A 16,809-nucleotide genomic window follows, 5' to 3' on the forward strand; every position below is an offset into this window, starting at 1 on the left:
TAAAAAGTTCTGGGCAGAGAGTGAAAAGCCGTCATGGGTGCTAAAATAGTCATTTGCATGCCAGTACCGTAAAAACTTCAGGCTTCCAGGATAATGTAACATACAGTGAGCCCCTGAGAAAAAGCTCCCCGAGGCGAGCCACTGTGCAGACAGGTCCGGCGATCCTCAGAGTCTTGGACCCCAGTGCCCGCGATCTCCCAGTCAGGTGGGGTCAGGAGAGCTAAGGGGCCCGGCTCGCTGAAAGCTCCACAAGGCGAGACCCTGCACTTCACTCACCGGTACTATCAGCCAGCTCCGCGCAGCGGGGCACCGACAAGACTGTCTCGTGGCTCCTCGGCTGCTCCGTGCGGCGAGACACCGTCTGTCTGTCCCCGTGCTCCACCTCGGAATCTCGATCCCAGTGACCTGCAACCAGCCGAGGGCGAGGGGGTCCGTCCCTCACCAGCTTGCAGCAGCCAGTCGAGGAGGGGGAGGGGGGCACCAGGCGATGCGCGAGCCTCCTGGGCGTCTGTGCTACCCTCCGGCAGTCTCCGACAATCCGACTCGGTTCCTCACTAACCTGCAGCAGCCAGTCGAGGAGGGGGAGGGGGGCACCAGGCGACGCGCGAGCCTCCCGGGCGTCTGTGCTACCCTCCGGCAGGCTCCGGCAGGCTCCGTCCATCCAACTCGGTCACCGCCTGTGTCCAGAGCTGGGGCTAGCCCCGGTGGAGGTGGGGGTGCCCACGGGACCCAGCACGCCCTGTATATCCACGTGTGCGCGATCCACAGCAGTCTCCGGCGGACTCCCACCAGCCGTCCCGGTCTCCGCAAGCGTCCAGAAGCAGCCAGGTGGAGGAGTGTGTGCTCACAGGACTCAGCAGGACCTCCGAAGATAAGTAAGTGCAGTCCAGTACCAAATCCAGTTACTTTTCAGGCCAATCCAGTTACTCAGTATAATGATCCAGTTACTTGTTGTGTATGTGCACGGAGATGGGTGCTTTATGGGGATAAATCCAAAATAGGGATCCCCGAGCACTGGGAGCTCCGGACAGGGGCTCCTACCGGGCGGCCATCTTGGTTCATTACATGGTTATTTTGTAGGGCTCATAGAATACAATCATAGGCTAGTTTCTGGGAAGATCTATTTGTCAAAAAGAGGTGACAGTATAATTAGTTGGGTACTTCAAGGTGACTTAGGAGTGTATCTTGACCCGAATGCTGATCCACCCATTCAATTTAGAAAATATGTTTGTTCTGTAGTAAAGAATAGTGATGATGAGTATGTGCATAACTTAAAAATCACATTTCCTAATGTTTTTAAAGAAGAATTGGGGTGTTTGAAAGGATACTGTCACAAGATCAAATTAACAAAAGATGCTATTGGTGTTTGCTGCAAAGTAATAAATGTACCTATTTCAGTCAGGGAAGACATGGAAAGAGAGATCTTGAAATTGAGAAAAGGTGGGATAATTGAGGAAGTTGAGGGAACAGAATGGTTGGTCCCGGTCGTAGCAGCATGCAAATCCAATGGGGATCTTCGTCTCTGTATTGATTTGAGACAACTTAATAAAAACATGGTGGTAGATAGGTATCCTTTACCTAACATTACGGAACGTTTGGTTACGCTTGGTGGGGCAAAAGTCTTCAGCACAATAAATTTAACATCTACATATCACCAGATTGAGTTGGATGAATCGTGGCACTAGGCTAATACCTCCATGCAGTCTTAGGAAATAACTCATTGACTTGGTTCATACATCTCATTCTGGGATTTCCAAGTGTAAAGAGCGATTGCGCATGTCATATTGGTGGCCTGGGATCGATAAGATGGTTGAATGTATTATAAGAGACTGTATGCCTTGTGTGTTGAGTGATAAATCAAAAATTACACATGTACAAGTCATGATGTTGAGAAAGCGTCCTAATAAACCTTGGCAGGACATTGCAGGTCATGGTAAAGGGTCACAAGTATATATATTGTCTACTATTGATATGTATTATAGGTGGCCAATAATTTTCTTTTTATCAACAGTTGACACAAATAATGTGATTCAATGTTTGGAAAGTTTGTTTTCTGAGTAAGGTTTTCCAGAAACTTTATTGACCGACAATGGAGTACAGCTCATATCCAAGGATATGGAAGATTTTCTTTTATCCAAGGATATTTTACATAAAACCTGCTCTCTGTATCATCCTGAGGTCAATGGCGTGATTGAGAGGTTTAATGAAGTTGTTAAAATAACTATTGTTCTAGCTAAATCTCAATCTTTAGACTGGAAAAAGCAAGTGGTGAAAAAGGTGGAGGAGTATAAATTGTCTCCGCATGCAACAACAGGTAAAACACCTTTTATATTATTCACATGCAGGGTGCCCAATACCATGGTGGAACCTCCTTGGGTCAACAGGTATGAATTGTCTAGGAAAAGAGAGTGCATGTGAGAGTCAGATTATACAAAAGAATGATGAAGACAAAGCCAAGTAAAGTATAGAAAGGAATATTTTGATTCAAAGAAAGCTGTTAAGAAAACAGTTGTAAAAATTGGTGATTGGGTATTGATAAAGCGTCCTGGTTTGTTAGGATGTTCTTCATCTAAGTTCATGAAACCTATAAAAGTAATAAAGGTGTTTAACAATGCTGTGCAGACTCAGGATCATCGTATATGAAACTTAAACAGAGTGGTGAAGGTAAAGGGTAAGTTTGATGCTGGTAAACTTTATACCAAAAGTGGAGATGACGCCATTCAAGACCAACGACATTCATCAAGGATTATCAGACGCCCTTCTCGCTCTGATGATTTTGTGTAATTTCTTTTTAGGATTATCAGACGTCCTTCTTGCTATGATGATTTTGTGTAATTTCTTTTGGTTTAATGTAGTTTATTTTGTGGAGTTGTGTTTTAATAGATAAGGAAGGGGGATGTGTGGTATTTCATTCCTTCCTGTTATGTCATTGTTATGATGCTTAGAATTCTATGTATGTCACTGGTTACTGTGCATGACACTGGATGCTTTGTAAAAGAATGTGAAGGTGTCAGTTGATTCTTTGCTGGCTTGAAGATGGATGGGATCTTTCTCTATCAATAACCTTCTGTGAACCAGCCTTCCTGTTTCATCAACTTATTCACCAGGAATGCTTCACTTACCTACAAATAGAATCTAAGCTGAGCCAAGCTGGAAATATCTGCCATATTTAGTAAATTTGTGTATAGTATTTATACCTATGTGCTTCAGAAAAATTGTCTTTGGGATTTTTAATGATAAACACAACATTAGGGACCCTAAATGAATGTGGTTCCTATGACCTATCTAAATGAAATGTGCCAAACATTTTTTAAAAAGATGAGCAAATGCATATTTTAGAACTTTTTGAGCAGGCGAAAGTTAGAAAGCAACAAAACGCATTCTTACATTGTAGGTGCAAATTAACAATAAATACATAGTCACTATCTTTGGCTTGATTACAGTTAAAATTAAGGATACAAGATGGATACAGGTTACTAGGAACAATATATTCAAGAAAAACACATTTCTGTGCTTTAATTTCATTTAATAAACTATGCCATTTCAGGAATTGTAGCCTTGGTCAGCCTCAAGCGATGGCAACGCTTAAATACCACATCACAATGTTTTGTAAAATAAAAAACGAGGACAAGTACCATTGGCACTGGTGACGGAGTTATTAGGAAGTCCCTATGTTAAATATGCATTCAATACACAGAGGTGCTCAAATACACACACACACACACACAATGGCATTGATAACACTATCTGTGATGCCACCTATGACATCATTTCTATAATGAAATGGTTATTTACCAGTAGGAGTAGTTTTGCAGCTTGAAGAGTTTTCTGGATTCACATGCTGTGCATCATTCCGCCATCTAGTGGTTGGGTCCTGAATTGACTTTGTTCTTTTTTCTTGTTTTGGGCTGTCGACCGCCATTTGGTGCCAGGTACGTCCCCTGTGTGACGTCAGATGGTATCCTGGAGGTCAACGTGCGCGGTGGCGATCTTTGGATTCTTTTTTCTGGTTTTATGCTGTTTATTCATTGTGATACGAAATTAACAAAGAAGGGAGGTAGAGTAAACGAAGTAGGATTCATACTCCACAAGCTAACATGTATAAACAAAAGGAATCCTACCAGAGGGGATGGGTTTCCCAAGAGATATGGGAGCACTCAGTGTTTGTTAAAATACCCCTCACACACCAAAAGGCCCCTTGGTGTCATGCTTCATCATCGGGGTCTTCGCACCCCTCTATCGGGATGCGGCGTGCTACGACCTACGACTACGCGGGAGCACTGATAAATGGCTATGTGTGGTGTGTGTGGTGCACGTGATAAAGCAAATAATGTGAGTGGTGGTAGATAGTGATTGGTTAAAAAGTACCTGGCTCGTAGGTGAGAAGAATTTTTTTTTTATTCAAGACCTCGGGCTGGCACTATTAAAAGAAGTGAAGTGCGAGGTAACCTCTGTCGTGATAATGGACAGTACCTCATGTGTGCGTCGACATGTTTCGGAGCAAACGCACCTTCTTCAGGACGGGAGCACAACTTCCCCACCTTACTCACGTTTTACTAATCAGTAACTCAAAAATAATGTTAGTTAACAAAAAGTGATAATTCTTAAGTGATAAAAAGGCTATAATGTGCCTACAGCGGTTTTTGGCTCAGGATGTATGCAATTGCATGACTTAATAGATATGGTTTGCTTGCTTCATGAGCTCACACTGGCGTCAGGGGGTTAATTTGCTATTTTGAGCAATAGACCGGGGACGAGTGTTCACCGTCTACCCCACACGCTGTGCTGCGTGTGGTGTAGACGGTGAACACTCGTCCCCGGTGGGTCGCATGTGAATCCAGAAAACTCTTCATGCTGCAAAACTACTCCTACTTGTAAGTAACCATTTCGTTTTGCAGCGTGAATCCTTTTCTGGATTCACATGCTATGCATCAGATTATGTAGCTGTTTCTCCCGTGTTTGGGAGGCTGTGGTGAAAGGAAGACTTACAAAACAGGTGTTGAAGCACAGTTTGTCCAATTTGAGCTTCCTTATTTATCTGTATATCCACACAATAATGCTTTTGGTGATGCCTATGTTGCTGCTGCGCAGATGGCATTGATGGGCACGTTTGCCATGAAAGCTAGCGTTGCTCCTTTCATCCTAGTGGAGTGAGCAGTTGGTTGTATAGTTCGTTCTTTTTTGGCATTGGTATAGCTTAGCTGCATAGCTTGTACTATCCATTTTGCAATAGTTGCTTTAGTGACAGCTGATCCTGTGTTGGTATGTGAGTAAGCAGAAAACAACCGTTTTGTTTTCCTTACCTGTTCTGTTTTTTGTAGATAGTACAGTAGAGCTCTCCATACATCCAGGGTGTGGAGGCTTTTTTCTGCTTTAGTTTTCGGTTCTTTGAAGAAAACTGGCAAGATGATGTTTTGATTTAAGTGATACTTAGTTACCACCTTGGTAAAAACTGTGGGTTTGTTTTTAAGATTACCGTATCTTTGTGGATTTCTAAATATGGTTCTTGTATGGTTAATGCTTGTAGTTCACTTACTCTTCGTAGTGATGTTATTGCAATGAGAAAAGCTGTTTTGAGAGTATTATGTTTCATGTCCGCTGTATGCCTGGGTTCAAACGGTTTTGACATTAGTTGAGACAGCACTGTATTTAAAGTCCATGTTGGTACAGGAGCAGTTCTTGCTCCCTCTAAAAATCTTTTGATGAGTGGTCTGGTAAAAAATCTTTTGCAGTTTTTCCTCTTGTGTACGCCCCTGTGGCAGCGAGGTGCACTTTCAGGCTGGAAAAACTGATGTTGCTGTCTAAAAGGTAGGTAAGATATGTGACTACTGTTTCCTGTGTAGTTATCGAATTAGTCTTGTTGTTAGCGGTGTACCATGTGGTATATCGCTTCCATTTTTCTGGATAGCATTTCCTTGTTGACTGTTTTCTTGACTCCTTTAGAATTTCCATGTTTCGGGACGGCAGTTTGAGGTGTCCAAATTCTCTGCATTCAGGCGCCAGGCCGCAAGTTGTAGTGTCGCTGGTTCTGGGTGAAATATTTGGTCTGGTTACATTGTCAGCAGGTCTTTGTCTGCTTTGATCCAGATCATCTCTCCTTTAGAGAGTTCTAGGAAAGTTGAGTACCATGTTTGTCTTGGCCAACGAGGGACAATGAGAATCATATTTGTTCCTGGTTCGCTTGCTTTTTGTAGTACTCTTTGTATAAGGGGTATTGGTGGAATGGCGTAGACAAATGTCTCAGACCAATTGAGTGAAAGCATATTTCCCTTTGACAGGTGGTGTGGAAACTTGGATGCAAAGTTCTGGCATTTCGTGTTCTGTATCGTTGCAAAGATAACCAACACTGGTGTTCCCCAGATGTTGAATTGGTATTTTACTGTTGTTTGCTTTAGCTCCCATTCGTGTGACCAACTGTTTTATCTGCTTAGCAGGTCTGCTGTGACGTTGTCTACCCCTGGTAGATGTACTGTTTGCAGATTGATTTGCTGTGGTATTGCCCATTGCCAGATTTCTTGCGCACGTTTGCTATGGGGAAAGGACTTCGCTCTACCCTGTTTGTTCAGGTAAAACATTGTAGTTGTGTTGACTGTTTGAAATAGGATGCTCCTCCCCTGAACCTGTTTCTGGAATGCTTTGAGTGCCAGTAGAACCGTTTTCATTTCTAAGAGTCTTTTTCACTCCATTGACCATGAACCTGTAGCTGGTTCAGATGTGCTCCCCGCCCGTTGAGGGATGCATCCGTGGTGATTGTCACAGGTGGAGTTGTGTTCCTGAAAGGTCTCCCCTGTGCTATGTTGTTGGATGCCCACCATTGTGTCTCTGCTTGTACCTTTTGTGTAACAACCACTAGATCCACTAGATATTCCCAAGTCCCTGTGGCTTGTGACCAGCTGTTGGAGAGCCATTCTTGGAATGGTCGCATGTGTAGGCGAGAGTGAGGGATGAGTGGGATGCATGATACCATCATGCCCATAAGTTTCATTACCTTCCTCACTGTCAGAGACTGCTCCTTCTGGTAGAGGGCTGTTTCTTTGTAGATACCTTGTGTCCTGTTCTGTGTGAGATAAGCCTTTGTGTCCTGTGTATTCAGGCTTTTCCCCAGGAAGGTCTTCTCCTTTTCTAGGTTTGTTGATGATTTTTGTGGTTTATTGAGAAACCTAGACCTTGTAGTATTTGAATTGTCTTCTGAACATGATTGGGGCATAATTGTTTTGTGCATTCCCTTATTAGCCAATCATCCAGGTAGGGGTATACGTGAATCTTTTCTCTTCTTAGGTATGCGGCCAAACACATTATGAACACCCGTGGAGCTGACTTTATTCCGAACAGGAGTACCTTGTATTGGTAATGTGTTCCATTATGTAGGAATCTTAGGTACTTTCTGTGTTTTTTGTTTATTGGAATATGTAAATAGGCGTCCTTGAGGTCTATTGTTGCTAGAAAATCTCCTTTTTGGATTTGTGGATTTATTTCTTAAAGGGTACACATTTTGAAGTAATGTGTCAGTAAAAACTTGTTTATGACTATTAAGTCCAGAATTGGCTTTAGGGTTAGGTCTTGTTTTGTTACAAGGAAGTATAGTTTCCTGTGTGCCATTCCTGTTTTGGTACTGTTTCTATTGCCTGTTTTAGAGACAGTTCTTTGATCTCTGAGTTTAGCAGTATTTGTTCAGGTGGTGTCTTTGTTAGCGCTATGCAATATCCGTGTTGCACCAAATCTAATTTACATTTGTCCGTTGTAATCCTTTCCCACTGGTTCTGGAAAAAGGATATTCTTGCCCCCACTGACGTTTTGTGTTGGTCCTTTTTTGTGTGGAAGTCAGTTAGAGGTATTACCTCTCCCTCTAGAGGTTTGGCGTCTTCCTCTGCCATTACCTCATCCTAGAAAGGGCTGCTTCTGTTGCTGCCAGCCCTGGTAACTAGATTGTTGACCAATCAGTTGGCTTGTGTTTTGCCCCTGAGACTGTTGCTGCATCTGATGGTTTTGGCAGACGCTGCCTCTTCCTGTGGTTTTTCTATTAGAGAAACTTCCTCTTTTAAAATATCCTCTTTGTTGCAGGGCCCTCCTTGCCCTTGCTGTTTCATTATCCTTTTTAATCTGTTCAAGGGATTCATCCACTGCTTTGCCAAATAAATCTAGCCCGGCAAGGAGCCTGTTGATAATTCAAGTCTGAACTTCTTATCTGAATCCAGAAATCCTGAGTCAGGCATGTCTTCGGAGAATGGTTCCCGTGCACATTTGCCTGCTTGCGTTATCTGCTGCATCTAGTGCAGATTTTAGTCAGGTGTTAGCTAAATCTTTTCCCTCTTGGACAACCGCTCTTGCTTTTTTATTGTCCTCCTTCGGAAGTTTGTTTATAAACTCCTCCATTTCATCCCACTGTTGGTGGCCATATCTGTTTAGCCAGGCATTTGAGTTGCCAATGCGCCACTGCGTTGCTGCTTCTTTCTTCATCCTTCACCCACCAAGTCCATCCTTTTACTCTCCTTTTCTCGTGGAGGTTCTGTGTTGGAGACTACGTTAGCTCTCCTTCTGGCTGTTGTTACGATGATGGAATCTGGTGTAACATTTCCTTGTATATATTTAGAAAATAGAACAGAAGTGCCAATACTGATGTGAATGTTTTAAATAAACCAATATTCATCCAAATCCAGAAAAGAAATTCGCGAATGAGAAGTGCCGATTAGAACGCCATCGGTCCGTGCGGACGCCGTGACTAAAAATTACCCCAAGGCTGCTGTTGTGCGGTTGTTCGTTGTCCCCCGCTGTAGACGAGTACGGGTCTCACTGGATGTTGAACCTTTCTGTACGCTCGCCAGAATGCCCCTCAAGCATTGTTATCAGCTGGCTCTCCGTACTCGCACATATTTTGATTGATTGACTTCGTACTGATCTTTCTCTCTTGTGGCGGACTGTTTGATTCATATTCCTTCTGGGTCTTCAAGCGTCGAAGACCGCTTAGACTGGTATACAGAAGTATTTTTATCGACCTCTTTTCTCCCAGCCCCGAAACGACATCAATTAACACTAGGGGCATTCCTTTCCCGTTCTGCAGTGTCCAAGAACCACTCGACGGGCTCATTTGAATAAAAAATACACATCCTTCATTATAATTTGAAAAGGTTCAGGCCAACCCTCGAAAAACCTCTCCTCTTAGTACACGTCCAGGACCCCCAATAATTGATACTTCATTAGGCCCTGAAGAGAATCCCCAACGACCTCAGTGGGATTCGAAACGCGTAGGCCCCGCCACATTCAGTCTGCGGGAGCATCCGGGCATCTAAGTAGTCGACCCCGGAGTTCCAGTTTTGTACATTACCTTACAGCATTAATTCTAATGATTTTCAATTAGTCTGTTAGTGATATAGGAATGTACTAGGTAAAAATTGTCTACCTCATTAACATTGGAACTTATTTGCAGACCGTGGCTATTTTCTCCTGTTACCTTGTATATATATTGCACTATATTCTTTGCACTATATTCTTTGTCCCCTTGATTGTGGAACCGTGACTTGGTTGTTTGTGATATGCCTTTAATTTTGAATGAATAATTGTATGTATAATTACACTTCAATGTCCCAAGTGTTTTTAAGAAAACCCTTCCTGTACTATGAATTAACATTTTGAAATATATTCTTCAAAAACTTGTTGAAATAAAAAGCTATTGATTAGCAATCCCCAACCTTGAATTTCTTTTCTGGATTTGGATGAATATTGGTTTATTTAAAACATTCACATCAGTATTGGCACTTCTGTTCTGTTTTATAATTATTTGGCTCAGCCTTACTGATTGGAGCCAGCCCTCAGTTGTTTTTTGTTGTATATATTTCGGGTCTTTTGAAGAGGGTTTATATTTTTTCTCCACTCTTGGAGTTACCCCTCTGTTAGAAGCTGGCTCCTTGAAGGCTTCATTGCCGGGGCCCATATACTTGGCAACATGGGTAGATATTGTGTTTCTTTTGTTGCAGGTTGCAGGGTTTCCAGCAGGAAACATGTATTCCTCTTTTCTTCCTCTAGTGGCACACAAACTGGTTTGCAGCCCTTTTAATGATTTCATTGTAGGAAGCAATGTCACCTGGGGGAGATGCTTTCGAGGGATAGTTGCAGATTTCCTCCTCTGGACTCTCGGTGTCGACATCGTTCCACTCATCCTCAAAGTTTTCCTTGTTATCCTCCTCCTCCGGTACGTTTCCGTATTCCTCAGGATCTTCGCCTTGAGGTTACGGCATTGGTGGGGACTGGAGGATAGCATCTTACTCTTCTTCGCGTCTTCAGCCGCTTCTGCGTCAATGGTTTCCGATTCGATTTCTAGTGCTGTAGGGATTCGATACTCCTTTAATGATTCGTCGAATTCCTTTAATCTTTGTAATAGTGCAGCCATTTCTTCCTTGAGCCTTCTTTTCGACTTCGAGGGCCGTTTTGGCATCGTATGCCAGGGTCTTCCTTTTCTTTTCGGCTTCGATGTTAGTTTTCAGCGTCGAGGCCTTTTTTGCAGGTTTGTTGTTGTCGACCCTTGGCTTTGGAGTCTTGTGCGATCTCCCCTCTTTGGCAACCCTTGGGTGGATGCTGTAGGTTTCATTTGATCGGGGCTGATCTTCGATCGCCTTTTTGGTCGGCGTCGGGCTGCTTTGGCTGCTTTCGGTTTGTCGACCTTCGGATCCGACGGATCTTTAGGTCTTACCTTCTCCATCTTCTTCTTCGACTCCTTTGCCTTCTTTTTGGAGCAGCTTTTTTTGGCATCGTTTTCTAGAACTTCGACGTCCGATCCTTCATGTGTTGATTCTGCAGGAGCTGCATGCTCCTCTTCGTCGCTCGAGAAACCCATCTCCTTCATGGAAGGTTTCTTTGTTGGCTGCAATATCGTGGTGTAGTGGGCCTGTCTCTGATTTCGGCGAGTCCTGAGAGTCTTCGGCAGGAATGCTGCACAGGCCTCACAGTCTTTATCCTGGTGATCCTTGGGTAGGCAGAGGTTGCACACGGACTGTGGATCACGCTGTGCGTATTTGTGATGGCACTTTGGGCAGAATTTAAAAGGGGTCTTCTCCATGGCCCCCACCTCGCCATTTGTGGCCCGGAGTGGTCCTCTGTTGTTGAAAAAGGGGCCACTCTGCTTCTGTCTACGACTCTGCTTCATTGATCGATCTTTTCTCGTTGATCCTTACGATGAAGATCTTCCTTTTCTTGATTTTTTTGGGGAAAACGCAAACTTTCTTCGGAGCTTCCCGTCTTGCTTCCAGACCCAACGGCGGAAAAAAGAATCTGAAGATGGCCACTGTGCACGTCGACCTCCAAGATACCGTCTGACATCACACAGGGACCGTACCTGGCACCAAATGGTGGTCGACAGTAACCAAAACAAGAAGAAAAAAAAACAAGGACAATTCCAGACCCAACGACTAGATGGCAGAATGATGCACAGCATGTGAATCCAGAAAAAAAACGTTGCTAAACTTCCGTGTTTCAGTGACTTTTGAGAGTCTAGATCGGAAACAGAATTCCTTCAAAAAAGAATTCTCGGGTGACTGTTTTTTTAGAAGCTTGTTATTTTCCAACCTGAGTAAACACCATCATTTTTTATTTGCTAGCCTGCTAATGGGTCCTAACGCTTACATTATCCTCAATTCAATGAGGTTGTTTCCCAACAGGTAATTCATGGCTATCTTATTTCTAACCCCAACTAGGGCCATCTCTACCTTATAAATCACCTTCTGCCAAGGTATAGGTACTGATATCTCCTTCTGCTGCCTTATGCCTGCCACAACGGTCTTGGATAAGATTTTAGAAGGTAGAAAGGAGAGGAGAAATTAAGTGCTTCTACACCATGGTCACCATAGCTTTTGTATCCAGGTGAGCAGTGACACTCAGCCCATCCATCAACACAGGCATTTTGAATAAAGAAATGTGTTCTGGGAGAGACATGACTTACAGCCTCTTGATCAGTATCCCCCACATAGAGGCATTGCCTGGCAGGCAACCAGAGGTATCTACACTAGGCCACTGAAGTGGTCTCCAGCATCAAAAAGAAGACTAGCTTTCAGTAATGACAGAGCATCCGTGTTGTGCCAGTCTCTTATGATGTGTTCCTTTTTGCCACATGCAAAGTAATATTGGGCCGTTGATTGGATGCTATATATTACTAACAGCGTGAGTCTAAGTTTCATCATCCAACACTACCTGAGCTCCAGTAAGCATCCTGTCCTCACTCAAATGACAAAAATGATTTAAATAATCAAAATGTGTTCTCTTCATCCTTTTTTCATAGCCCTTCCCAGTTTTAATTTGCTATATTGAAAAGAATATAAAAGGAGACATGTTCCATTTTCCCTTCATCCTTAAAGTGTTTTTTATACTGACCTGGAGTCAGCCCAAGCTACCAGATCACAGCATGCTTCATATTTTCAGAATTTAAATGCTATGCTCAATCAACTCAAGGAAAGTGTCATTCCTACGACTCAGTGGAGCTGCAGACTGCTCAGCAAAGCCGAGTCTCTGACCTGTAGATGCTGACTTGTAGGTTTCCCATTATGTCAAAACATCTGCACCCATGGTGTAGCAGGAAACAGTCTGCATGAGGGATATAAAAACAGGGAGAGTGCAGTGGGCAGCTTAGGGCCTTGGGGCTAGCCACCATGCCAGTGGCCAGAAAACAGTGTCAAATGTGACATCATGGAAGATAATTATACTAGCTCCGGTTTTCATATATTTAACCCGCCATGGATCAAGGAGAGACCCTAGCATGTTCAACAAGGAAACTGGTACATGTATTCATGTATAATGGGAGAACTCTCAAACAGAGTGTCAATAAGAGGAGTATATGAGAAGGGTAGAAGTAAGATCAAGAGAGTCATGCTTTTGAATAAGAAAAATCCCCTACATCCTCACAAAACTGAAAAGACCCAACTATTTTTCAATGAGCACAGAAAATGTTCAAGCGTTCCTTAGCTATACATAAGATTGTCTTATTGAGATTATGCACATTACACACCCTTGACTGATAATAAATACACAATACGAGTCTTCTGAAGAGGGTTTTTTAGTCATGAAGTAATGTTGCATTAGATGTTCCAGTGGCCACAAAACAGTTCTCCAGAAGCTTTATTCTGCTTGCTTATATGCAGATTTAGCAAAAGTCAGCCAAAAACTAGGAAGCAAAAAGGGTAGAATGTCTCGGACTAACAATGCAAGGAGGGACAATGTTGTAAATACTCGGTGCATAAACTTGTTAAGCAGTTCATATGGCACCAATGAAACTCTCAGGTGAGTTGTTTTTACCATACCCTATTCTAGTAAGCTCGCTGGATTGCTGGTGGTATGATCACAGAAACAGGAGAGGTAGAGGATGGGAAGACAGTGTTTGATTGTGCAATGAAAATCCAACTTGTGGCCTTTAACATGATTGGGGCCAGAAATTAACTGTATGAAGTCCAAGTTATTATAAGTCTAAGAGAATAATGGTTGTGCATAGTGTCAACATCACAAAGGGGATTAAAAACGTTCTCACCTGTCGCTGTGGACAATTTTCCACAACAGGATAAAGTATTTGGCTGAAGGAGACAATCACTGCCAAACTGTCCACAAAAAGGAGTCATAAGTAGCTAGTGACATTCCTTCCCCATGCCCAAGTCATGGTCGTGTCGAGATGTCCCAGAACTCTCTGGCACTGCTGCCATCAATGCAGAACCTGTTGAGTCCCACATTCAAGTATAGGATATTGCAAATGAGTCAAGAGCGTGCTCTAAAACAATATTGCCAATCAGTGACTTGCGGATTGGAATTGATCTGATGCACTGCAGCACGAGGATTACCACACAGACAAGGAGCAAGGGAAAACCAAAGACTTCACATGGTGTATTAAATTAGAACTTTCCTGAAACAGCTGATGTCCTACTCTAATGTTAGTTGGATGGACTAAGGCAGAAGAATGGTAGACCAAAGGGATGTGAGCTATTCTTGAGTACTGACCGTGAAGGATAGGTTATAAGGTATACTTCCTAGTTAAGGGGTTCAGCACCTGCCAAAAATCAACCACACCAGGTCCTGAAAAATATCCAAATGATACTTGGAGTCTAACAAAGCCTGGCAGTTGTGGTCACCGTAAATCAAGATTGACCAGGCGAGCTCCAAATATCTGCTTTGAAGTGATTCAGCTGTATTTAGCTACTCATATTTCTCATTCAAACTGCACTAATTAAGGTAGAATGAGGTGTGGCAAAGCAGGAGTGGCACAGACCACTTTCTGTCTGGCCTTCAGTGCAACCCATGTCACCTACAAGCATGGATGTTCAAGATACAAGTTCCATGTTTCACAATGTGTCTTGTATTGCTTACCCGTGCTATTAAGGTCTTTGCTATTCCAGTACCTTTGTCTCTCACCCTTCTACTCTTCACCCGTCCAGACACTATCCATCCACCATCCAACCCCAACATTTTTTCACAGTGAACTCAACAAAGCATAGTTTGTTGCAGATCACCCTTGTCAGCTAACTGTGTATTGGAGTTGTTGCCTTCAGTCTAACAAAGCTACTGAACAAGAAGATCTGCAGAAAGCAGATGAAAACAATTGTGAAAGGGAGTAGTGTTTTCAAAAGATAAAGGCTGAAAAGAACAAAAACTATTTTCAATAAAATCAGACTCGTACATTGTCCATAGTGAGGGATAGACTGTTGAAACAATACGAGAAATCACATTTGCATGTTAAGTGGATCCCAGGATAACTGGTTGCAACTGCACGTGGAATCATCCAACATGGAGATTGCGTTGTTCCAAATTTATCCATAACCATTTTCTCAGTTAGGTATATTGTATTCTAGCCTTGTAAATGTAAGCAGAGCGTAATGGTTCTTGATAACTGATTCCAACCCTAGTTCCTTGAACTCATTCAAATACGTCTTGCTTGTTCATAACAGACCAGCTGGTACCTCTCCAGATCCACTACGAAGCTGTTATCATCCATTGTAGTGAGATGTTTGCGTAAGAATCTTAGGAGAACTCCTCTTTTAATGCAACACTGACAATGTTGATCATGTAGATTTGAGGCTTAATTAGATATTTGGTAGCTTGAAAGGGGAAGAAGCAAGCACAATGCATCTCCTTTTCAAAATCCCAGTCCTACCAGTCAGGAAATACTTTAGCCGGTAAACAGATTATGAACTTCTTGAGGTCAATCCCGTTGACAACCTCTCCATTAACAACTTTTCACAGGTTGTTTTTCCTTTGCTGGTTCTCCAAGTCCTTAATTTTTGATTTAACATTATTCACCTGCTTTTGAGGTGTGTGTTTCAAAAATTGTGAATGAAAAGGTACATCTTCTGCTCCAACAAATCTTCCTACCAGCCCTGAGAATCTAGAAGAGATCTTACTCATCTCCCGCTGGATCTTCCTCACAGATTACCGAATTGAGGTGTTGCAATTAAGTTCCTATACAACATTTCCTTTTTTCCCTCTTGAACCTGTATGAGATTGTATATCCTGAAATGGAAATGTCCAATTAAACTGAGCAAATGTTGTATAAATAGAATTACAAAAAAAAATTGTATATCCTGACATGCTGCTTCCACTAGTGGGTTGTGATGCTTCCAAAGTTGTCTCTACACTGCCTTGCTAATGTTATACATCCCAAGGGAAGGTCAGGACATCTGTCACAATGCCCGAAGCTATAGACCAGCTTATTTGAAAAGAATTACTGAGAGATTGCTACTCTTCCCTCAAAGTCTGTCTTCGAAACTGCCGAATTCATTGCTTGCCTCTTAATCACTGTCCTAATTGTTATCGCTTTGCGATGTTAAGAAAATATCTGATTCTCTTAGCTGAGGATGTAGCCAATTGATACCAGAGCAAAACTAAGGGGGGTTCCAAAAGGCTCAAGTGACAACTTCTGCTGGGGCACCAGAATTGAATTTCTTTGCAACAGGTTTCTTATGCCTCTTGGCATGAAGGTCCTTTTTCTTCTTTAAAGAGCTTCTATGGCCTTTTGGAGGCTATATTCACTGCAACATGTTTAATATTTTGGACGGGAGTGAGATGCCCTAGCTGGATGCTTTGGACTGAAAGATCAATAGGAAGAGCACATTCAAAGTATGTTGTAGAAGGTAATTTGTGGGGACAATAGACAGCTTTTCCCATGAAGGCTAACCCAGTGTTGAAGGTACTAAGAATGACAGGAGGGAATGTATAGGACTCAGCTGTTGTTCCCTAAGGTTTATCACATCACCTTTTAAACAGCTTATCCAGGGTAGACTGTATGCAGCTACTCTGGGTTCACCATCATGCCTGCAGTCTATATTGTAGTCATATGGATCGTTTATCAAACAGGGAGCACCACCCCCTTGACCAGGCTCTGGAACAGTGGTGTTCTGCACACAGGCAAATCCCTACCTCATTGAGCCTCTTGTGGGAAAGGAGCCTTGTGGTGTAAATTGGCTGCAGAATCCTATGGCATAAGCATGCTAGTAAGATTACTGTACAGCTCTGGTGAGCATCCACTCTGGCAAGTCCCCTGTTCACCCAGGGGTTGCGAGTCACTGAAAGCGGAGTGTTGTTCACAAAAAACATTTAGAGCCTATTCATTTACTCCCTCCCTCCTGGGATCAGTCACTCGGCTCTCATACCATTCAACACTGTAGTGTCCCTTCAGGGCAAGGCGATTGATGGGAAACCTTCAAACACTCTTTAGGGGTGCACTAGTAGGCTGCTGCAGCATCTCCCAGACCAGGTTTGGCATTCCACTTGCTTCCAGCAGACTTGTTCATCCACAGAGCTGTGGAAAGACTACCAAGGAGGACCAGGCTGCAATGTAGCAAGGCAGGC

The 16,809-nt window shown here is 43.0% G+C and overlaps 1 protein-coding gene across 1 annotated transcript in view; it reads right to left on the minus strand.

The window, feature by feature from the left end:
* Positions 1-16,809, minus strand: part of TELO2 (telomere maintenance 2) — a 659,928-nt gene that overhangs the window by 283,384 nt on the left and 359,735 nt on the right. The window lies entirely within an intron of this gene.

Source organism: Lissotriton helveticus, chromosome 10 (genome assembly GCF_964261635.1).
Source record: "Lissotriton helveticus chromosome 10, aLisHel1.1, whole genome shotgun sequence".
In the NCBI taxonomy this organism is placed as follows: domain Eukaryota; kingdom Metazoa; phylum Chordata; class Amphibia; order Caudata; family Salamandridae; genus Lissotriton; species Lissotriton helveticus.